This window comes from Ceratotherium simum, chromosome 35 (genome assembly GCF_057802395.1).
Source record: "Ceratotherium simum simum isolate JZ-2026a chromosome 35, ASM5780239v1, whole genome shotgun sequence".
Lineage (NCBI taxonomy): Eukaryota > Metazoa > Chordata > Mammalia > Perissodactyla > Rhinocerotidae > Ceratotherium > Ceratotherium simum.
In genome coordinates this window covers 4,430,708-4,454,362 of record NC_141934.1, presented here as the reverse complement: position 1 = coordinate 4,454,362, position 23,655 = coordinate 4,430,708, and the positions used below count along the sequence as shown (strand labels likewise).

Here is a 23,655-nt window from a genome sequence, read left to right as displayed (position 1 = left end):
GAATGGCTATAATTAACAAGACAGGAAACAACACATGTTGGAGAGGATGTGTCGAGAAGAGAACTCTCATACACTGCTGGTGGGAGTGCAAACTGGTGCAGCCAGTACGGAAAACAGTATGGAAATTCCTCAAAAAATAAAGGATAGAACTACCATACGGTCCAGCTATTCCACTGCTGGGTATTTATCCAAAGAACATGAAAAAACAAATGTGTAAAGATGCATGCGCCCCTACGTTCATTGCAGCATTATTGATAATAGCTAAGACTTGGGAGCAACCTAAGTGCCCATCAAGGGACGAATGGATAAAGAAGATGTGGTATATATACACAATGGAATACAACTCAGCCATAAGAAATGATGAAATCCAGCCATTTATGACAACATGGATGGACTTTGAACCTTGAGAATATTATGCTAAGCTAATAACCCAGAGAAAGAAAGTCAAATACTGTATAATCTCACTCATAAGTAGAAGATAAAAACAATAACAAACAATCACGTAGAAACAGAGACTGGATTGGTGGTTACCAGAGAGGAAGGGAGGAGGGAGGAGGGTGAAAGTGTGGATTATGCACATGCGTGTGGTGATGGATTACAATTAGTCTATGAGTGGTGAAGATCATGTAGTGTACAAAGAAATTGAAAATTTAAAAAGGGCTATTTCTACACTTTAGATAAGAATCTTTTATCAGATATGTCTTTAACAAATATTTTCCCCTAGTCTATGCCTTGTCTTCTCATTCTTTTGATGGTCAATTTGTTTTTGACAAGAGTGACAAAACTATTCAATGGGGAAACAATAGTCTTTTCAACTAACTGTGCTGCAACAACTGGATACCCACATGCCAATGAATGAAGTCAGACTTCTACTTCACACCACACACAAAAATTAACTCAAAATGGATCAAAGATGACCTAAATCTAAGAGCTGAAACTATACAGGCATACCTTGGGGATATTAGGGTTTGGTTCCAGACCACTGCAAGAAAATAAATATCACAATAAAGAGAGCCACATGAATTTTTTGGTTTCCCAGTGCATATAAAAGCTATGTTTATACTATACTGTAGTCTATGAAGTGTACAGTAGCATTATGTCTAAAAAAAGAATGTACACACATTAATTAAAAAATACTTTATTGCTTAAAAAATGCTAACCATCATCTGAACCTTCAGCAAGTTGTAAACTTTTTGCTGTTGGAGGGATTTGCCTCCATGTTAATGGCTGCTGACTGATCTGGGTGGTGGTTGCTGAAGGTTGGGGTGGCTGTAGCAATTTCTTAAAATAAGACAATGAAGTTTGCTGCATCAATTGACTCTTCCTTTCTTGAACAATTTCTCTGTAACATGCGATGCTGTTTGATAGCATTTACTCACCGTAGAACTTCTTTCAAGATTGGAGTCAGTCCTCTCAAACTCTGTCACTGCTACATCAACTAAGTTTATGTAATATTCTAAATCTTTAGTTGTCATTTCCACAATCTCCAGTGCAACTTCACCAGGAATAGATTCCATCTCAAGAAACCACTTTCTTCTTCCATCCATATGAAGCAACTCCTCATCCATTAAAGTTTTACCATGAGATTGCAGCAATTCAGTCACATCTTCAGGACGCACTTCTAATTCTAGCTTTCTTGCTGTTTCCAACACATCTGTAATTACTTCCTCCCGAAGTCTTGAACCCCTCAAAGTCATCCATGAGAGTTGAATCAACTTCTTCCGAACTTGTTAATGTTGATATTTTTGACCTCTTCCCATGGATCACGAATGTTCTTAATGGCAACTAGAACGGTGAATCTTTTCCAGAAGGTTTTCCAATGACTTTGTCCAGATCCATCAGAAGAATCACTTTCTATGGCAGCTATAGCCTTATGAAATGTATTTCTTAAATAATAAGACTTGAAAGTCAAAATTACTCCTTGATCCATGATCAAAAATGCTGCCCAGATGCTGAAGAATGGATGTTATGCTAGCAGGCATGAAAACAACATCAATCTCATTTCACATCTCCATCAGAGCTCTTGGGCAACCAGGTGCATTGTCAATGAGGAGCAATATTTTGAAAGGAATCTTTTTTCTGAGCAGCTGGTCTCAATTGTGTGGGTGTAAAATATTCAGTAAACCATGATGTAAACAGATGTGCTGTCATCCAGGCTTTTGTTGTTCCATGTGTAGAGCACAGGCAGAATAGATTTAGCACAATTCTTAAGGGCTCTAGGACTTTCAGAATGTTAAATGAGAATTGACTTCAACTGCAAGTCACCAGCTGCATTAGCTCCTAACAAGAGAGTCAGCCTGTCCTTTGAAGTTTGAAGCCAGGCATTGACTTCTCCTCTCTAGCTGTGAAAGTCCTAGATGGCATCTTCTTCCAAAATAAAGCTGTTTCACCTACACTGAAAATCTCTTGTTTAAAGTAGCCACCTTCATTGGTGATCTTAGCTTGATCTTCTGTATAACTTGCTGCAGCTTCTACATCAGCACTTGCTGCTTCACCTTCACGTTTATTTTATGAAGACAGCTTCTTATATTAAACCTCATGAACCAACTTCTGCTAGCTTCAACCTTTTCTTCAGCAGCTTCCTCACCTTTCTCAGCCTTCACAGAATTAAAGACAATTAGAGCCTTGCTCTGGAATAGGCTTTCGTTTAAGGGATGTTGTGACTGGTCTGATCTTCTATTCAGACCACCATAACTTTCTCCTTATCAGCAGTAAAGCAGTTTCACTTTCTCATCACTCATGGGTTCACTGGAGTAGCACTTTTAATTTCTCTCAGAACTTTTCCTTTGCATTCACAGTTTGGCTAACTCTTTGTGGCAAAAAGCCTAGCTTTTGGCCTGTCTAAGCTTTTGACATGTCTTCCTGACTAAACTCAATTATTTCTAGCTTTTGACTTAAAGTGAGAGAGGTGTGAATCTTCCTTTCATTTGAACACTTAGATGCCATGATAGGATTATGAATTGGCCTAATTTCAATATTGTGTCTCAGGGAATAGGGAGGCCTGAGGAGAGAGAGAGAGATGGGGGAATGGCCCATCAGTGGAGCAGTCAGGACACACATAACATTTATCAATTAAGTTTGCTGTCTTATGTGGATGCGGTTCATGGCAACCCCAAACAATTAAAACACTGACATCAAAAATCACTGATCACAAACTGCCATAACAAAATAATAATAACGAAAATGTTTGAAGCATTGTGAGAATTAATACAACATGAGACTAAGACACAAAATGAGCAAATGACGTTGGAAAAATGGTGCCAATAGACTTACTTGATGTGGGGTTGCCACAAACCTTTGATGGGTTTCAGGGCAGGCTGCCCCAAGATGTGCCGCTCTGGTATGTGGATTATTTTGAGCTGGAGATAATCAAGGCTCAGAAGACTCTGGAGGAACATTTGACCTCCCCCACAAATTGCCTAAAAGAATTTAAGATAGAAGGACCTGTCCCAGAAAGAAATTCTTACCATTGATAATTCTAGATGTGGTAGGCAGGAAGGCATCTAGAAAGGACCATTTTTTCAAAAGATCTCTTTGGGGTGCCATTGTCTATAGATGGGATAATGCAAACATTTGTTTACCAAATATGAACTCTTTTCATCTTCCTGTAAACTACGTTCTCCCTCGTTGAAGTCTCAGCCCTCTATCTCCATCTCCTTAGTCCAGAAAGACATATAAACCTGATTTTGCCTGACTCTGGAATTCTTCATGCTTATGTGAATTCCCCATGTGCACATATGAAACTTTGTTTGATTTTCTCCTGCTAACCTGCCTTATATCATTTTTAATTCTTTGACCAGCCATGAGAACCAGAAGGGAAAAAGTGGGGGGAATTCTTCCTCTTCTCCTACAGTTTTGGCATGGCTGTCAGCATCCACACTGGCTGGCAAGCTGCCTTCTCTGGCTGGAAGAACTGCTTTCTCCCCAGGATGACTGCAGATGAGGAGATTCTGGGTCGCCTGATGAAAGGCAGCAAGAGCTAAGATTTCTGACCACATCAGCCTCCTGGAATCTCTATCTGCGGGATCCAGTGGGAGTAAGTGGTGAGAATTTGTTTTCTGTCTTTCTAAATTTAGATTTGCAGGAAAGAATATTTGGGAAACTAGATTCTTGTGCTTTTTAGTGACTTGCATATTTGGTAGAGTACTCTTGGCTTTATTGGTCCTTTTCTTCACAGAGGTGGTCACTGTTTTATTTCTTTTTTGTCTGTGTCTTTTGTGTCATATGTGATAAGAAAGAAATACCATAGGGTAGGACACAGGCACAGGCCCTAAAAGCCTGTTGCCTGGGCCAGCCCCAGAGGCTGCTGAGTTTGCAGTCTCATCAGACTGGCATCTATTGAGACATACTTTGCTCTGGGTTCATATACACATGAGGTAAAAGCTGTTGCTAAGGGATATCTTGGAAGCCAAAAGGCCACAATATTGGTGGGCATGAGTCATGCAGTTAAGAGCCATTAGGGTGCTTACCTCCTCAAGAAGACTCCTGTGATAGGGTAGGTTGCTCACAGAACAGGGTAGATGACAACAGGTCCCCCAACGACCTCCAGAGTATTTCTGTGCAATGAAGTACTCTACGAAACACACACAATCCCCCACTCTGTGACATATCCCTCCTAGGTGTTAGTTTGGCTCCAAGAGATCCAAGGTATACTAAAGCTGTTATTGTGCATATAAGAAAAAAAAAAACAGGTGAGATTTTTCCTTCCATCTTGTTCTATGTCCTGAGAACTTGGCTTTTTGACCAGGGAGAAGATTCTCATTGGTCTCCAGCATCCAGAAGGTGCATTTACCGGAGTGCACCTTGGTGGCCAGTCAAATAGAAGATGGGCACGGATGTTAGCCCAGGACCAATCTTCTTCAGCAAAAAGAGGAGGACTGGCGACAGATGTTAGTCAGGGATAAACTTCCTCACCAAAAAAAAAAAAAAGAAAGAAAGAAAACAACTACAGCAAAGTTGCAGGGTACAAAATCAACATACAAAAATCAGTTGCATTTCTACACACTAATAACAAAATAGCAGAAGAGAAGTCAAGAATGCAATCCCATTTATAATCACAATGAAAAGAATAAAACATCTAGGAATAAATTTAACCATGGAGGTGAAAGACCTATACACTGAAAACTATAAGACGTTATTGAAAGAAATCAAAGAAGACATAAAGAAATGGAAAGATATTCCATGCTCATGGATTGGAAGAATAAACATAGTTAAAATGTCCATACTACCTAAAGCAATCTAAAGATTCAATGCAATCCCAATCAGAATCTCAATTACATTCTTCACGGGAATAGAACAAAGAATCCTAAAATTTATAAGGAACAACAAAAGACCTCAAATAGCCAACGCATTCTTGAGAAAAAAGAACAAAGTTGGAGACATCACATTCCCTGATTTCAAAATATACAACAAAGCTACAGTAATCAAAACCAGATGGTACTGGCACAAAAACAGACACACAGATCAATGGGACAGAATTGAAAGCCCAGAAATAAAACCACACATCTATGAACAGCTAATCTTCAACAAAGGAGCAAAGAAGATACAGTGGAGAAAGGAAAGTCTCTTCAGTAAACGGTGTTGGGAAAACTGGACAGCCACATGCAAAAGAATGAAAGTAGACCATTATCTCACACCATACACAAAAATTAACTCAAAATGGATTAAAGACTTGAATGTAAGACCTGAAACCATAAACCTCCTAGAAGAAAATATAGGCAATATACTCTTTGACATCAGTCTTAACAGTATCTTTTCGAATCCCATGTCTACTCAGGCAAGGGAAACAAAAGAAAAAAATAAACAAATGGGACTTCATCTGACTAAAGAGCTTCTGCAAGAGAAAGGAAACAGAACAAAATGAAAAGACAACCCACCAACTGTGAGAAAATATACGCAAATCATTTATCTGTCTGGGATAATGGAGTTAATTTCCAAAATATGTAAAGAACTCATAAAACTCAACAACAGTAGAAGCAAACAACCTCATTAAAAGGCGGGCAGAGGATATGAATAGACATTTTTCCAAAGAAGATATGCAGGTGGCCAACAGACACATGAGAAGATGTTCGATGTCACTAGTTACTAGGGAAATGCAAATCAAAACTACAATGAGATATCAGCTTACACCCGTCAGGATGCCTATAATTAACAAGTCAAGAAATAACAAAAATTTGAAAGGATGTGAAGAAAAGGGAACCCTCATACACTGCTGCTGGGAATGCAAACTGGTGCAACCACTATGGAAACAGTATGGAGATTTGTCAAAAAATTAAAGATAGAAATACTATACAATCCAGCTATTCCACTACTGAATATTGACCCAAAGATCATGAAATCAACAATTCTAAGAGATTTATGCATTATTCACAATAGCCAAGATGTGGAAGCAACCCAAATGTCCAACAATCAATGAATGGATAAAGAAGGTGTCATGTGTATATATATACTATGGAATATTACTCAGCCATTAAGAGAGACAAAATTGTGCCATTTGCAACAACATGGATGGAACTTGAGGGCATCATGCTAAGTGAAATAAGCTAGAGAAAGACAAACACCGTATGATTTCACCAATATGTGGAGGATAAACACACGCATAAGGAGAACAGATTAGTGATTACCAGAGGGGAAGGGGGTTAGGAGAGGGAAAAAGGGGTAAAGGGGCACATGTGTATGGTGACGGATAAAATCTAGACTATTGGCAGTGAGTGTGATGCAGTCTACACAGAAACTGATATATATAATAACGTACACCTGAAATTACACAATGTTATAAGCCAATATGATCTCACTAAAATAACTAAATAAAAAATATATACATATATCCAGAATGTGACCTATTCTTACCACCTCCACCGCCACCACCACCATCTTCTCTCTCATCTGCATCGCTGCACCGGCTTCCTAGCAGGTCTCCCTGCTCCCTCCTCTCACCCCTACATTATTGATTCTCTGTACAGCGGCCAGAGGGAATTTACTGTGAACATTTAACAGCCAGGTGGCCCTGGGCAGGCTATTTCACTCCTCTGAACTTCAGTCTCTGCATCTACACAAGAGAGAAAATAATAGTACTTGCCTCATGAGACCACTGTTAAGATGAAATGAAATAATAAGAGGGCCTGGCATAGCGAAAAAAAAAAAAAGCAAATTTAATGAAAATTCCCCTCTCCTCCCTCCTATACTCCCCTATATCCCCAACTCCCTGTCCATGACTCCCCAGAAAATCTGTTGGATCTATGGGCCCCCGGTTTCAACTCCCCATCTCAAGGCTTAGCTCCTAAGCCAGTTCCCTTAGATCCTAAAACCCCACCTTCTCCAAAAAGCACTCAGCTGCCCATTTGCACTTCCCTCTCTTTAGCAGACTTACAGGGGGCACTCAGGTCTGCCCTCCAAGCCAGGGGCATACAGGTCACATGTGTAAATGCTGAAAGCCAGAAAGTGAATTCAGTAGAAGCAGCCAGGAAAGGCAGGAAGGCTGGCTTTGCTGTCCCTCCTAAGTCCTACTACTTTCCAGGGCTCTGTCATCAGGCTCTGCCAGCTTCAGGCATTCCTCCACAGTGTCCATTGTGGGTCTGTCCTGGACCTCCACTGCAGAGAATTCATGTCCCCTGGACAGCAGCTCATCTATTAAATTATAAAACTCTCCTGCCTCCATTGTCAGAAGATGCCACTAAATTTAGAGAGGAATTAGAAAGATTAGTGGCTATTCATAACCCCACCCACAGAGATCTTGACTGGCTGCTAAGGGGGGGTTCATCCAGCCCAGGATTACACTGTAGTTATCAGAGAGGCCAGAGGGCCCCCTGGATGAAACCCCCCTCACAGGGGAAATAAATGGGCAGACCCTCACCCAGGCCCTTCTGCAAATTTCCAGGAAGTGGTGCTGCTAGAGCCTGATATTCAAGGTTTAATAGGAGTGATTTTAGAGGCATTTCCTCCTAAAGTTATGACAAGAGATTCTCACATATTGAGGTATGTGGGGTAACTATTTTGGCTCAAAACTGATTGGGCTTGAAATAAAATGTCTGACTTATGGCCTATCAAGCATACATTGTACATCTGCTTAACCATTAAAGAATACACTCTCTTAAGATAAGAATACACACTTTCCCTCCTAGGCCCTATTGGTAACATCCAATTAATCCCTTTCCTGACATCAGGGCCTCCTTGACCTGCTAATTTGCAACTGGATACCTCTTTGAAATTTTGATGAAAATGTATCCTGGGTGTGTTTCATGTCTCTTCTTTGTTCTTAAAAGATATGACTGTACTGAAAACCATGCTTCTCTGGAACACTTTCTAAGGCCTTCCCAGATTATAATCCTCATTCTGGCTCAAGTAAACTCACCTTTTTTCTCTTATCTATAGAATGGTTATTGGTTATTTCATTGGTCAAAAATTGAGTTATGCACTCAGAATGAGAGGGAACATCCAAAAGCCTTTGTTGAACGTTTCATACAAACTTTTCAAAGGCACACTGTATTAAACCCGGAAGCCCCAGAGCACAGGAACCTCCTAATTTCTGCTTTAGTAGGAAATGGTCTTCCTGATATAAAAAACAAATTCAAAATAGTGTGGTTGGTGGGTCAGAGCAACCATTAAGTGTAATAATGGAGGCTGCTACACAATTCTTTGAAAATAATCAACAGGAAAGTAAAAGGAAAAAAGAATTAATAGCAAGTCTTCTGGCTTTACAACTTGAATCTTTAGAGAAGCAAAAATATAACTCTGAGAGTAAAATAAAGGCCACTCAGAGACCTCCCTATTTGTCTCCAGACAATGGCAGGTTTTGAAAGAAACCAGGGCATCAGAAAAGAGATTGTCCTGCTCTTAAGAGAAGGGAAAGTTGAAAACATACCCCTTCCTTGGCCCCAGCACCCCCAGAAGGCTCGGTTTTCTCCTCCTGAGGGGCATTTCCCCCTTAAATGATGGTGATGCTGGCCCTGATATCAGTTCCCCTGCGTTGAACCCAGCATATATGGGGTTAAAAACCAGAAAGCACTCACTCCCCTTCCCTGATTCTCCAAGGTACATTCACATGTAGATATTGGCTGTTTTAGCCTTTGTGTCCCTGAATTCCACAAGGCAAGTGGAGGTAATAAATTATTACACACTGAAGTTCTGGCTAATTACCAGTTCTTGAGGTTTGTTGCAAGGAGACTGACATCTTCAAATTATCACGAAGCTGAAGCTGCCAACTCCTTGTTCCTGGTGCCGAATCCACCATTCCTCACAGAGAGAGACAGAGGACACCTGCAGCTTCCCTTATCTCAGCCAAACACAGGCTGATGGGAGGACACTGAACTGCAAAGCCACAGCTCCCCCTCCCCTATCTAAACCTTGTAAACTTTGTCATCATTAATTGGCGGCAGTTTCCTTCCACTCCCCAGGGCCCAATGTCTGGTGGCACGGCAAGATTGACCCATGGAGCCCTAAACCTCCTGCCATAGATAGAGATAACAGCTGGTCTGCTGCCAGAAGGTCTGGGAGCCCCAGGATATTCTAATCACAGTCACGAAGAGTACATTCTTTCCCACAGACTTTCCTTTAAAAACTCCAACTCCTAAGGCCTCAGGAGGACTGTGGGTCTTGGAGCCCAAGCCCACCGCAGCCTCATTTTGCTGGCAAAATTAAACCATTTTTATTTTCCTCAATCCCTTGTCATTGTGTTCATTGATTCGGCTATGGTGACAGGGTCCCTGGTTTTTCCAGCCACAGTGGGGTCAGCTGATCCTCAGTCTCACCCCTGAGCCTACGATTAAACTTAAAATAGAGGATATGGAACTGGATTTCTTAATTGACAGTGGTGTGACTTTCTCCACTATCCCTTCAGAGGATTTATCTCTACCTGTCACCTCTGATTCTACTCAAGCTGTTGGAGTCTCTAGGTAACCTGTTTCATGGCCCATATCTCAGCCCACTCCAGTATCTTTAGGCCCCTTGACACTCATCCTGCCTTTCTAGTCTCCCACTGTTCACAAGCAAACCATTTTGGCGGAAGTTAGTTTTGTAAATTTAACGCCACCAGAAATTGTAATGAGAAAGATGTTTTCATCTCCCTGCCTTCAGACAAAACCCCAAATCTCCTACTTTCCTTGCTGGAAACTCATCCTGATTTTAATTCTTCTGAAGATGACAAGTCTTTAAAAGATGTCCCAATTTGTCTTTGGGCTACACATATAAATGTGGTAGGATTGTTAGTGCAGAACCCTTGCACTTGGAAAAAGAATGAACCTTGCCCATCAGTAGCCCCATAACCACTCTCCAGAGATGCAGAGCAAGGAACTGAATGTATACCAGACTCCCTTCTGCAACAGGGTGCACTAGTTTTGACTTCCTCACCTTGTAGTTCTCCATTCTTGCCAGTGAAAAAAGAAGGCAAGTGTGACTCAGAGGGGAACCAAATCTATCGATTCGTACAAGACCTCAGGCCATAAAGTCTTGTGTATTCCTCAGCATCCCTGGTCCCTGATCCAGCTGTCATCCTGACCTCAGTTCCTGCAGGTGCAGCCTGGGTGACAGGAGTTGACCTTTGCTCAGCTTTCTTTTCAATCCCTTTGCACTCCGAGTCACAGGTTCTTTATGCATTTACGTTTAAATGGAGGCAATTCACATGGACTCCCCTACCTCAGGGATATTGTGAGTCCCCCTCAATATTTTCCCAAATCCTTACAGCCGACTTGGATTCTGTAGACTTTACTCAGGCTCTACTCCTGTTCAATATGAGGATGATCTTCTACTCTGTGATCAAACTCATCAGGTAGCCCTTACAGACTCCCTCGTTCTCCTGAAGGCACGAGCTGCTCGAGGCCATAAACCCTCCAGATCTACACTTCAGTGGGTGCAAATGACTGCTACCTACTCAGGACATGAGCTGTCCCAAGGCATTCAAAAGCTGACCCCAAACACCTTGAGTCCATTTTGTCCATCTTTCTCTCCAAAATGAAAAAAACAGCTGTGTAAATTTCTAGGGGCAGCCGGTTACTGCCCCAATGGATTCCTAATTCTGCAGCCCTTGCTAAACCTCTGTGTGCTGTTCTCCCAGATATCACCCCACAGCCTGTTGCCTGGCCTTCAGAGCCATTACACTCCTCTGAAGCCTTAAAATTAACTTTGTCCACACCCCTGGCTCTCGGCTTACCTGATTTTGACAAACCTCTTCATCTATACTGCCATGGAAATAATGGAATTGCTGCAGGCATTCTAGGACAGTCTTTTGTCTCTCAGATACATCCTGTAGCATATGTCCCATGCCAACTAGACCCTGTGGTGTCAGACATGTCTCCATGCTTATGTGCAGCAGCCACAGCTGCCACCCTGACTGACAAAGCCAGTACTCTAACGTTAGGCTCTCCCATTCATCTCTATGTGCCCCATGCTCTGTCTGTTATTTTGCAAGTTCACAGGGCACCACAGCTCTCTACAGGGTGACAGACCACCTATGAGCAGGCTCTTTGAACTAACCCTTCCACCATCTTACATCCTTGTAACACTTTGAATCAGCCTCCTTATGACCCCTCCATGCTGAGGGAGAGCCCCATTCCATCCCACAGGATTGACGTGCGACTACAGAAATGGTCTCAAAGCCACGAAAGGGTCTCTCAGACATCCCTTTAGACACTCCAGACTTACTTCTGTATTGTGACTGCTCTTGTAAGTGGAATTTCCAGGGAATCATAATTACTAGTTATGCCACAGTTTCCCCACATGAAATGCTTGAAGCTTGTTCTTTGTCCACTGTAAGATCAGCCCGAGCTGCTGGAGTCATAGCTCCTTCTAGAGCTAAAGGGAAACTGCCACTCTTTACACTCACTCCAGGTACACTTTTGGAGTCTGCCATGCTGTTGGCACAATTTGGAAATCCTGTGGATTCTGAACTTCCGCAGGAACTCCTATTGCTAGCAGACGCTAATTGCTGCCCCAATACAAACTATTCACCTCCCTTCTCAAATTTCCACTTCTCCATCCAATTTCTAAACCTGCCTTAATCCCTGACTGATATTATTATTTATCAGGCAAATGTGCCAGAATCAGAAAAAGACAATTAGACACAAAAAGGCACCAAACAGTGATCAGGTGGACTAGACACGGGACCAAATGGACTTCCTGTAGCTCCTTTTCCTTTGGCTTTTTGGCTTGCACTTATCTCCCCCTAAATGGGACATATGTGCAGACAAGGGAAAATTAAGGAAGTAAAATACAATTGGTTTTGCCCTGGCATCCACAAAATTCCTGACCCAACTGTTTCCCAGTGCACTGCTTGCCAAACTCACCGAATTTCTGGGAGAAATCAGTGTACCCAGGAAGTCCTCCAGGGCCAAACTGCCCTTTGTGGCACTCCAAATGGACTTTATAGACCTGCCCCCATCTTTAGGCTATTCTCCTTGCTTGGTTATAGTCTGCATGGTTAGTGGATGGACTGAATGCTATCCAGCTAGACTTGCAGACGCCACAACAGTGGTAAAGAAATTAATGACTGAAGTTATTCCTTGTTTTGGCATTCCTTTATGGATCAAATAAGACAAAGGAGCTCATTTTACAGCAGATAAACCACTTGCTTGCAGAAACTCTGGGGTACTCATTAAAATTTCATACCCCATATCGCCCTCTATCATCAGGGCAAGTGGAATGTAAAAATCTAGACATCAAAAGGACTTTAGGAGAGGTCTGTCAAGAAACTGAACTTAAGTGGGCAGAAGCTCCTCCTTGACCCTTATAAAGATTCAAAATACTCCAAATAGGAGACATAGATTGACTCCTTTTGAAATAGTTTTTGGATGCCTGATACCTACTGGCATCTCTACACCTTCCATTCCTGGATTAAGTAAATATTATGGGAACTTAAGTGAACAATTTGATGCTATGACTAGCCATAGACAAAAATTAACTAGTCTACTTGTAGCATATGGTAAACAGGGAAATGATGCATGGCCCCCACATTGTGACACGCTTTGCCATCCCTTTGGACCAGGAGATCGGGTGTACATCCAGGTCTTTAGAAGAAAAAATGCACTGGCACCTCACTGAGAAAAACCTTACGAAGTCCTACTGACCACCTACACTGCCATCAAAATAAAGGAAAAGTCTCCCTGGATCCATGCAAGCCACACCAAAATAGACCCAGAACATTACCCACAAGACAACTGGGAGACAGTCCCCACAGGTGACCTTAAACTAAGGATTTCCAGGGCCAATTCCCAGATCAGAGAATCAGCCAGACTCACAGAGTAAATAGATTTTCCCAAGATCATGGATCAAGAAATCTTGCTTTCACCTATTTTCCCCCTTGATTTTAAAACTCCCTAAACACACACACACACACACACACACGCACACACACACACCCCTTTCCTATTAACAAATATATATATTTCTCTTCACCATTTATTAGAAAGCTGACTGGAGAGTGCTGGTCTCTATCTGTCCTACCTCCCCTCTCTAAGTTTCCACTACGGGCTCTTTTCCCATCTGTGTCCTTCTCAACAAGTCTCTTTCTCAACCCTCTCTTTCTCAACAGGTCGAACACAGTCCAAACATCCCCTATGCCAGTTTACCAAACCATGGCCAAGCTAACTAATCAATCTTGCTGTTAGTTATGTCAAGAGATAGAGAGCACAAAAGAACCTGAACTAGTCTCTGTTCCTACTGATGTGAACACCTGGTGGACTAAGTACGGAAGATGGATGAACGACAGGGTATGGTATCCACGACAGGGAAAACATCGCTCTGCTTCTCCTTCTGGTGAGTCTCTTGGGCCTCAGAAAACCTCTAGAGAAGCTCAAGGACTGTCCCTTGCCCAGATAAAGAGAATAGGTGAAAATTGTTCCCTTTGCATTGAAAGTAAACATGACACTGGACCTTTCCTGGGTGACATTCCAGGACAATATTGCAATCAAACTCTGTGGTTTGATTCCACAGGTGGATCTTCAAACCTCTCAGGGAAATTGTAAGTGACTCTAACACTACTCCCTTTGGCACAAGCATTTCCAAATCACCAAATGTTCTGGATGTCTTATGAGCCACCCTTGTACAACTTGGAGTATTGCAGCTGCATGCATGGTTAAGCTGCCCCAAACCACAAACTATATACGGGTGGATCCAAACTCTGAACTCACTTGTTCAGGTGACTGCACCAGGCCTTACAGCTGCCAAATCAGACTGCAGGCCTCCTGTACCAGCTATTCCACAATGCGTTCTGCTCTTTCAGATTGACAGGAATGTGTGGAAAATGGAGCTGTTTAGGCACTAACAGTACCAGTGGCAAAGGTCATGGAATACTCCAGACCTTGGGAACTACAGGTTCCATGCTAACTTTGTCTGTAAACCACACTGCTCTTTTTATTTTGTGTGGCAACAAAGTATAGAAAGGGTTCCTACCTAATGGGTCAGGATTATGTGGACTTGGATACCTGGAAACTTCTGTCACCAGACACTCCACCCTAAACGTCAGCCACATTGCAACCTTGGGTTCCTTTCTTCATAAGATTGTGCCACATAAACGACACAGTTGAGAAATCGTAGAGAATCCACTTGTGTATCACAACTCCAAGTTCTTTTCAGCATCGAGAGCCTTATTCTCTGCCTTTGGAAATTATGAATTGGAAAAGGGGATCTTAAATCTCTCCGTGATAATGGAACAAGAGTTCAACACTACTCTGGTGGATCAGAATGGGCCACCCCAAAATGTGTCTGTTTGACTTCATTATTTTTAAAGACAAAAGGCTGTGAAAGAAGCTTTAACCTCCACCCTAACTACCTAAAAGAATTTAAGATAGAAGGCCTATCCCCAGGACAAGCCATCACCATAGATAACTCTGGTTATAATAGACTGGGAGGATCCTTGCTAAGCCCAATTTTATCAAAGTTCTCTCTCCCTCCCTCTTTCTCTCATCACACTGTCTATAGATGGCCCAGCAAACTTTTGTTATAAAATCTTTGCTTTTCCATCTCTATGTAAATTGCCCTCGTCCCCTTTGAAGTCCCAAACCACTACCCACAACATCCTCCTTTCTCTTTAGCTGAAGATGGTATTTAAAGTGGTGGCTTCTGCCATTTTGGTGAGTTACTCAGTTTTGCTGGATTTCTCTCATGTATAATAAACTTTGATTTTCTCCTGTTATTCTGTCTCATGTCACTTTAATTCTTAGACCAGGCAGAAGGACCTAGAGGGTAGAGTAACAGTTCTTCCTCCCCTATACCACCAAGCAAACCTGAAAATACTCCAGTCAGAGGTGAACAGCTTAGCCTCTGTGGGCCTCAAACATCGATGTGCTCTGGACACACTGACTGCCCAGCAAGGAGCAGCTTGTGCAGTCATCAGTGAAAATGCTGCTTTTATGTGAACCAAACAGGGCAAGTAGTATCTAACTCACATCTACTTAAAGAGAAGATTAATATTTTCCATCAGATGAGGGAAGCCCACCCATTTTATTGCACTGACTCATGCCCAGGATTGGGGAACTGGTTTAATGGGGTGTGAGGAGATGTGCTCTGATCCCTTCCTTTCTGCTTGTTCATCCTCATTCAAATCTATCTTCTTTTCTCCCTTTGTAGATTTCTGACCACTCAGCTACTAACTCCTTTTCTCTCTCCAGAGTCACCAGGTCAGCTTTTAATATGTAAAACAACAGGGAACTTTCAACAGAGGGAACTGATGGGTTCAGGACAGGCTGCCCCAAGATGTGCCACTCTGGTATGAGGATTATTTTGAGCTGAAGATAATCAAGGCTCAGAAGACTCTGGAAGAACATTTGACCTTTCCCCAAACTTCCTAAAAGATTTTAAGAGAGAAGGACCTGTTCCAGGAAGGAAATTCTATCATAGATAATTCCAGGTGTGGTCGGCAGGAAGGCATCTAGCAAGGTCCATTTTATCAAAGGATCTCTTTCAGGTCCCATTGTCTATAGATGGGACAATGCAAACATTTGTTTACCAAATATGAACTCTTTTCATCTTTCTGTAAGTTGCCTTCTCCTCCTTTGAAGTCTCAGAGCTCTGTCTTCCTCTGCTTAGTCCAGAAGGACATAAATACCTCATTTTGCCTAACTGTCTTTGGAATTCTTCATGCTTATGTGAATTCCCCAAGTACACATATTAAACTCTGTTTGATTTTCTCCTGATAACCTGCCTTATATCATTTTTAATTTTCTGGCCAGCCATGAGAACCAGAAGGGGAAAAGGGGGTGGGAGGATTCTCCCTCTTCACCTACACCTTCCATTTGTAAAAAATGCAAAACCTGCAAATCACAATAAAATGCAATAGGCCTGTAAAACATGTTGTGACTTTGTTAAATTAACATTTGTTAAGTAGAAACCTGGGGGTATTGGATGGTGAGCCTCAGTTCAACAAAAGACCACAAAGGAACTGAAATAGAGAAGTCTGTTACTCACAGGTCCTGGAGAAGGTCCACAGCACACTTGAGGGGCCACACTGGGAGGTTCAGGCAGAGAGCAGGGCAGGACCTGGGGCATATGCCTTCATTGGCATCCACAGGTGGAGTGTTTTGGGGTTCCTAGGCTCAGTCGGGATTGGTCAATTCAAATGAAAAAGAGGTTTTGGTAAGCTTCGCAGGGTTCTTATCTAAAGGGTGCACAGGGGAAGGCCTTGGGAGGTGGGAAGAATGCTTCTCACAGGGCCGTGGCGGAAGTCATATCAGGAACTTACTTGTGACTCTGCCGGTGGTTATCTAGGGTGTGCACACTTGGGAGTGGCTAGTGTCACTTCAAGGCCCCTGCAGGCTGCTTGGCCACACAAAATGGATGCTGAGGGAACAATGCTATGGAGTAGTTTAGCTAAACTCCCAACAAACTCTTAGAAGAAAACATAGGAGTAAATCATCATGACTGCGGATTAGGCGATGGTTTCTGTCTTTGTTTCTTTTATTTTTTAGTTTTATTGAGGTAACATTGGTTTATAACATTGTATAGGTTTATAATTCAACATGTGTATATACTACAGCATCCTCACCCCCAAAATGTAGTTTTCATCCATCACCATAACATTGACCCCTTTGCCCATTTTGCCCTCCCCTCAATCGTTTCTTTAAATATGGCACCAAAGTTTCAAGCAAACTAAGAAAAATACAGACAAATTGGATTCCTCAAAATTAAAAATTTGTGTGCTTCAAAGGATATCATCACGAAAGTGAAAAGAGAATAATTCACAGAATGGGAAAAAATATTTGCAAATGATATATCTGATAAGGGGATTGTATCCAGAATATATAAAGAGCACTTACAACAAACAATAAAAAGACAAATAGCCCAATTTAAAAATGGACAAAGGGGGCCCCGTGGTGTAGTGGTTAAGTTCGTGTGCTCCGCTTCAGCGACCCAGGGCTTGGGGGTTTGGATCCCGGGCGCGGACCTACACAACACTTGTTAAGCCATTCTGTGGCAGTGTCCCCCATGAAAAATAGAGTAATATTGGCACAGATGTTAGCTCAGGGACAATCTACCTCAAGCAAAAAGAGGAAGATTGACAACAGACGTTAGCTCAGGACGTATCTTCCTTACCAAAAATAAAATATAAATAAAAACGGATGAAGGATCTGAATAGACATTTCTCCAAAGAAGACATACAAATGTCCAATAAGCACATGGAAAGAGTCTTTTTTGTGTGTGTGAGGAAGATTAGCCTTGAGCTAACATCTGTCGCCAAACCTCCTCTTTTTGCTGAGGAAGGTTGGTCCTGGGCTACCATCCGTGCGCATCTTCCTCCCCATTCTATGGGACACTGCCACAGCATGGCTTGACAAGTAGTGCATCAGTGCGCACCCAGGATCCGAACCCGGGCTGCCACAGCGGAGCGTGTACACTTAACCGTTATGCCACCGGGCTGGCCTGGAAAGATTCTTGATATCACTAGTCACTAGGGAAATTCAAATCAAAACCACAGTGCAATACACCCCCTAGGATGGCTACAGTCAAAAAGCCAGAGAAGAACAAGTATTGGAGATGATGTGGAGTGATTGGAACTCGCATACACTGCTGGTGTGAATGTAAGATGGTGCAGCTGTCTTGGAAAACCATTGGGCAGTTCCTTAAAATGCCAAACATGAAGTTACTGTATGATTCAGTCATTCTGCCCCTAGGTATACACCCAAGACATGAAAACATGTGTCCACACAAAAACTTGTACGTGAATTTTCATAGCAGCATTAGTGGTAATAGCCCAAAGTCAAAGCAATCGAAATGCCCCTCCACTAAAAATGGATAAATAAAATGTGAAATATCCATACAATGGAATATTATTTGTCCATAAGAACGAAGTGGTGATACAACATATACGAATCCTGAGACCATAAGACTAAGTGAAAGGAGTCATTTACAAAAGACCACACATTGTATGATTTCATTGATATGAAATGTTCAGAATAAGCAAATCCATAGAGAAAGAGAGTAGATTAGTGGTTTCCAGGGGATGGGGGAGTGGGGAATGGGACGTGACTGCTAATGGGTACAGAGTTTCTTTTGGGGGTGATGAAAATGTTCTGAAATTAGACAGTGGTGATGGTTGCACAATTCTGTGAATATACTACAACCCACCGAAGTGTACATTTTAAGTTGGTGAGTATTGTGGTATGTGAATAAAGTTGTTATCAAAATAAAAGATAAAGCACCAAACTGTTTCCAAGAAAGAACTCCAGGGGCAGGAAGGGCTGAGTGCCCGACAGAGATGCAGCCTGGTGAACAGAGGGACAGAGTAAGAAGTCAGGAGACCAGTGTTTCCCCCGAGCTGGCCCCTTGTGCATTACCTGACTGAGGCTGTGAATGTGAAACAAAACAGAGTCACTTGTGTCTAAGGGCTTTAAAATGGAGCTGGGAAGCCATGAAGGAAATGGGTCTCATGCACGTCCTCATCCAGCAGGACATGAACTTCTGAACTGAGTAATGCTGCAGGAAACCTGCAGCTCCTCACAGTGAGGGACTGTTGCCTCCCTCTAGCTGGCCTCAGCAATCAATTATTTTTAGCCAAGAGTAGTTTTCTGCCCCCAACTGAATTAACATTCTTTGTAATGCAAACCTCCCTTCTGCATCTTCAAAAGCCCCTGACTTTTACTCCCTAGCGGGACACTATTTGGGTTTCTACCTGAATCTGTGCTCCCCGAATTGCAATTCTCTGATCTCCAAATAAATGCCTCTCTGTCTCTCATTTTGGTTCTTATTTTTAGGTTAACAAGGACAAGGCATTACTCCCACCCACTCCTCTTAATCACTGAATCTACATACCACATGTGACCCAGACGTCCCTATGGCCTTCCTCCTCCTGCAGTTCCCCTTTCTGTTAGTATCCAAATGAGAGTGCTCATTCACTCCAGGTAGTCTAGGTCCTCCCCAGTTTCTGCGAGCTTTTTTGGGGGGAGGGGGGTGATGGGGCAAAAGGAATCTTACCTTTCTCCCAAGTCAGTCCTCATTGCTATCTTTTCCTCCGCTTTTTCCTGTCTCCTGCAGCCTTGGTCCTCTCTGTCCCCATGCTGTCCCCTCCCCCAGTCTGCCTAATTTAGCCCAGACTCTACCATTCAAAGCCCACCAGCATGTTCCCCACATTACCTCTCCATGATTATCCTCATTCCACCTCACCACGAACTGGTTTCTCAGCCCTTCCTTCCTTTTGTCCTCCAGCCCCGGCAATGGCAGTCATGTCTGTCCCCACCTGCTCCAGCCCTCACCAGAGGTGCACCCAACCCCCAATTCCTGTAGCCTCTCTGCCTGAGACTGACTCTGGTTCCTTGTCCCCACTCTGTTGGGTCTGCCTGGGAGGAGTCCCATATCTGGTTCTCCAAACACCACTCCCTGGAAGCCGCAGCTAGCTGCCCGACCCTTCTAACCCCCAGACCACACTCTCCAAAATCTGCCAGAGGAAGGGAGGAGTGGGTAGCTGAAGAGTTGGTCCCACTGAATTCATGGGGGGTGTGGTGCTGCTCAAACCCAGCCCACTTGACCTGCCACTGAGAACATTACCCCATGCCTCCACTGGCCTAGCTGTGGTAGGCAGGGTAAGAAATCTACACTTTGTATCTATGTTTTTTAATTTTTACTTTATATTTATTACTATACAAATACATAATTTATATTTGTAAATTATTATATATAATTTATAGTTATGTACTTATATTCTCTATATTTAACTCCTTTTTAGTGCTGCCTTCTCTATGAGAATTCCAGCTCATTCAGGTTGTGCTTAGAAGAGCCAGGAGAAGGGGTTCTATTCCTCTGTAGGGTCAACACAGACTCTCCCATGGACCAGCCACAGGAATGGAGTGGGGGGTATTTGGGGGGGGATAAACTGAGGGCAGCAGTCACCCTTCCAGGAACCTTGGAAATTCTGTGTGTCCTTTCACCAGGGCATGTGTGGGCGGTAATTCTTTGTCCTCCTGCAATGACCACTTGTGGGGTCTCCTGCCCCCATCCTCCCCCTGCTGCCATATGCTCCCCCTAGACGGCCAGTCCAACCTGCATCTGTTGCCAGCTGGCTTCTGCCCACCCATGAAAGCCAAACTCCTTGGTCTAGCTGTGGTCACACCAGCCCAGCCCAGAGCCACCAGTGTCACCCTCTTCACCACCGTCCTCGTGCCCGGCTAAATCTCACAACTCCACTGAGCCCACCCTGCCCTCTCCACCCTTCCGGCTCTGCTGCTTGGAAACCTCACGATACTTTAAGACCTGCTCACAAGTCCTAAGTCTCTAGGGAGGTGAAAGTACCCCCCCCTTGCCCCTTCTGGAGCTTCTCAGCCACTTTCTTCTGGGGACCCATCACGTGGTCCGCACCACGTGCTCTTGCAGGAGTCGGGTTGCACGTCTGCCCCTGACAGAGCCAGGGCTTAAAACTGTTACTGCACAGAATTGGGGTTCTCTGCCCGATGCACATAAACAAGCCAATTAATTACGGCATCAGCCTTTGAGGGGAGAAATCAGCTTTTATTCTGTGAGATAGATCTGCAGGGAGACAGGGCATGTGCCCTCAGATCTGTCTCTCTGGTTCAGGATTTGGGGTTATTTAAGAGGTTAGAGAGAACAAGCTGACATGGGAAACACTGGTGGGACAGGTTTTGATTGGTGGGCTTCAAAAATTTATGGTGAGGTTTTAAACATTTATGACAGGTTTCTAATCATTTATGATGAGGAGGGGAAGGAATTTTAACGCCGGATCTTCCTGAATGAGGGACCCCTCACTCCCGATTGGAGTCCGACATTCAAGTTCCGGTCGGGTCCCGGTCCTTGGGTTCCTGGGGAGGAGGATCTTTAGTTCCGAGGTTGTTTCAGGTCACGATCTCTTCCTGTATGCCTCCTCTGCCTAGGTGACTTTGCAGTTTTTCTGGAGGACAGTTCTTAATCACTCTGTTGATAAGAGATGGGGCAGTTGAACGGTCCCTGAGGTCCTGCGGTTACAAAGCTTCTCCCCAGCCCAGGACACTGACCTCAGCGCCAGTACGAGGCCGCTGATGGAACAGCCCGCACAGGCGTTTGCTCAGCTGACGTCGGCAAGGCCTTTCACAGGGACCAGCCCTGTCCCTTCCACACCCTGCGCGGCTGGTGGTGAGACCGCACTTCACAGACGGACACGTGGGGCTCAGGCGGGGAGAGCTATGGCAGCGTGGCCTCCCCGCTCATCAGGGGCTCCCTCCTGCCCCGCGGCCGCCCCTCCACAGTCGCTCAGGCCGTCAGCCGCGCAGCCTCCCGCCGACGCCTCAGCAGACCTTCAGCCGCTGCACTGCCGCCGTCATCACTTCCCGCCCAAAGTGAAGACCAATCAAGAGAGCAATTTTGCCGGTCAAGAAAATGGCCAATCGCGATTGGATCCCGGCCGGGGCCACCCCTGTTGGAGCCAATGGCAGTCGCGCAGGCGGCCAGCCAATCAGGATGCGGCGGGCGCACAGGCTGGAGCGCGGCGTTTGGCCGAGAGGAGGTGGGAGGGCGGCGTGCAGCCTGATGGCGATCCCCGGGATTGTGCGGGCGCCGGGGTTGGGGCGGCTGGGCGGGGGGAGCGGGCGGTGGACGACAGGCCCGGGTTGGGGGTCAGCGGGGCGCAAGGGTGTTGCCTCTGACCGGCAACCCAGGGTCGTGTCCACATCCTGCGGGTCAGGGGTGGGCGCCAGGCACAGTGCTCAAGTGTGGTCACCCTCTGCCCTCGCCCTTCCAGACTCTTCCTTCCCGAAGCAACACCAGGTGTTGCACTTGAACTCTCTCCTGTGTGTCTCTGCTGTGCTGTGGGCTCAGGAGGGCACTTAAAAAAATCGGCAATATTTACAACGTCTTGAGGTAAGAATGATCGAAAACGGTATATGCAGAAAAATCTTGCTTTCTCCGTTAGATACTTTTCTTTTTTTCTGGTTTATGCTTATAATTTTTTTAAAGCAAAACCAAGCAAACAGGAATAGATGTGCTTATATCCCCTCTTTCTTGCCCAAAGGTAGCAGACAGTACACACTCTTGCACCTGTTTTTTGATTGTACGAAGAGTCCAGCTCCCTCCGTCTCAGCATACAAGGATCTGCATCGTCCTTTACCCCGCACAGTGATCCAGAGTGTGGCTGTAGGTTGTTCAGCCTGTTCCGTATCCCTGGAGACTGGGATGTTTTCCGGTCTTTACACATAAAGCTGCAATGAGTGATCTGTGCCTGTGCCGTTTCTTGCTGGTGTAGGTGTGTAGTGGATGCCGGAAGTGGACGGCTGTGAGTCTGTAGATGTTGTCAGATTCCCTTCCTCAGCAATATATGAGAATGCCTGTTTCCCCACAGCAGGGTGGGCTTCTGCCTTTAATCTGTTCATTTTTATATCCTCAGCTCATAGATAGCTACTGGGTAATTGCTGAATCAATACATTAATAGTTTACACATCAATGGAACCCAACCAATGCTTCTGTCATTGTGCACTTCTAAAACAAGTGGTGCCCAAGAGACAGCCTTATGTGCAGAAAGCCCAGAATGTCCCTGGGACAGGACTTTACATGGTCCAGGTCAAGGTTCACTTGCTCCCAGGTAGTGAGGCTGATGGCTAGTCATCTCAGCCTCAGTGTCCCCTCCTGACCATTCTAGTAGCTTCCAAACTTTACAAAAAGTGTGTAACTATATAATAACTCACACTAACCTCTGCATTCTCCTTTTGTACAAGTTGGTTTTGAGGCTTCTCTTATTGGTCATTGCACAGCATGAAATCAAGCTGCTCAGAAAAATGTTTTTTAGAGGTGAAGCATTCCAAATGTAAAGGAAAAGTGTCTTCTATCAACGTCAGGTAAAAGGAAACTTCAGGATTAGAAGAAGTTTGTGCATGTCATCATTTTTAGGAGCTGTTCTTTTTTTTAGCAAAGGCTTTGTCTTGAAAAAGAAAAATACCATGATTAATACTTTCAGAAGAGCTCTTCAGCCATTGTTTGTTGGTATAATAGGGTCTTCTCAAGCTGAAATGCCTAAATATGATTTTAAGAGTTCATAGTACTTAGTTGAAGCAACTAAATTGAGAAACTTCAGGTGAGGGGAGGTGGTGAGGAATTGGTGTGAATTTAACCTGAAAGAACTTACACTGATCTTCTCTGAGACAACGTTGACCTTTCCATGTACTTTCCCTTTATTATAAGAGGGTTTGTGTCTCAAGATGAATTTAATGGAAATCCCAGCTGCAGAAATTTGGATTAAAATCCTCCTTTATGCATCAG

At 43.9% G+C, this 23,655-nt stretch overlaps 1 protein-coding gene and 1 pseudogene across 2 annotated transcripts in view; one reads left to right on the top strand and one right to left on the bottom strand.

The window, feature by feature from the left end:
* Positions 1 to 16,634, bottom strand: part of LOC101387440 (cationic amino acid transporter 4-like) — a 29,674-nt gene extending 13,040 nt beyond the window's left edge. For both annotated transcript variants that reach the window (XM_087423892.1, XM_087423893.1), the window contains exon 1: positions 16,393 to 16,634. The gene's annotated coding sequence lies outside the window, so the exon portion shown is untranslated. The remainder of the gene's footprint in view (positions 1 to 16,392) is intronic.
* Positions 1 to 23,655, top strand: part of LOC101404171 (P2X purinoceptor 6-like) — a 94,558-nt pseudogene that overhangs the window by 20,925 nt on the left and 49,978 nt on the right.